Genomic DNA, 1,404 nt, shown 5'->3' on the forward strand with positions numbered 1-1,404 from the left:
AAAAAAGAATCGCGGGGTTTCCATCTACTCTCACCATCAATTCGCTTCGTTGCGTTACCATTCTCGCGGCAGTGGTGAACGCAGGCGAATGACGCATAGCGTCAAAGATGCGCCAGGGGCAAACTGAATTTATTCGACGGGGAAATGTGTAGCATTTGTGCAAGCCCAGTTGCGCCGCATTACCGTTTACTATGGCGGGTCACGTACCGCGAAAAGTTTCCCGGGCTCATCGTCCTACATTGGATTAACTGTCCGCACACCGTAATTCATCACTATCACCGCAGCGGCGTCAAAGCATCGCGAACAAGATAAATGAACTATTATCGCGAACTCATGCGCACTTTATTATGTAAAAAGCGGCAGTAAAATTATTATTGGTAAATAATCCGCCAATTTACTCCGATGCTTTTTAATTTCTTTCTTTAATTTTTCAATTGATTAGCTTGCATTATTTTACCGTATTATATATATTATTGGTTACGATACATTTATCAACACCCATGACATAATATATGAGATTCTAAAAAGTATGTAGATAAATCGCCAAGAAAAATGGATTTCGATATCCAGGAAATGGAACGCGTTATTCCTTGTAATACCGTTATTTTTTATCGTTTGTTTTAATAATAATTGGTAATAACAATCCAAATCTTTTATGGCGGTAACGATAATATCAGAGTTGGAAAAGTCAATCGTTAACTTACGAATCGGAAAAATCACTCGTCACTAAAAAAAAAGTAATTTGTTATTTATAACAAATGTTATTTTTATTCATTATTACGTGTAAATAAAATAACGTGTCGAGACGTTACGAATAACAAGTTACCTTTTTCAGTAAATAACGCATAATTGTGACGAATTACTTTTCATAGTGTCTTTTCCAACCTCAGCGAAATTTTAGCGTTTAGTTAGTTATCGTTGTAGTCATAAAAAGTTGTAACGTTATCATCAAATCGTTATTATAAAAAGTAAAACGGTAAAAGTATAACAGCGTTATTATCCTTCCATTCGCTAATATACGTTTCAATAGCTGCGTTTAGCAGAGAATCTTATTGAAGAATTTTACAACAACTGTAAAGCTGCTTTTTCTGCTAAAGACAGCCATCAATATCGTGCTTTGTGATTAAACGCGTTAAAATTGCTATTGAATGAATAATCAGGATTGTAAATATTTGTTCTTCTAATCTTTGTAGTTTTTATACAATTTTATTAAAAAATTGCAAAATCGCCACGAGATTAGTTTACTCAATAATATTTATAATATTTATAATATAAAATATATAAAACATGAGTTTACGAGATAATAATGACATTTCTTATTTTCACGCGAATATAATAAATAAGTTTACTCATCAGTCACCGCGTGTCTCGTTGTCTTGACACGACCTCCTCTTGATTCCGGTC

General features: G+C 33.9%; 1 protein-coding gene across 1 annotated transcript in view; it reads left to right on the forward strand.

Annotated features, from left to right (window-relative positions):
• Nucleotides 1-1,404, forward strand: part of LOC108754070 (neuronal acetylcholine receptor subunit alpha-7-like) — a 222,383-nt gene that overhangs the window by 81,819 nt on the left and 139,160 nt on the right. The gene's annotated exons all lie outside the window — the stretch shown is intronic.

Source organism: Trachymyrmex septentrionalis, unplaced genomic scaffold (assembly GCF_001594115.1).
Source record: "Trachymyrmex septentrionalis isolate Tsep2-gDNA-1 unplaced genomic scaffold, Tsep1.0 scaffold75, whole genome shotgun sequence".
NCBI lineage: Eukaryota > Metazoa > Arthropoda > Insecta > Hymenoptera > Formicidae > Trachymyrmex > Trachymyrmex septentrionalis.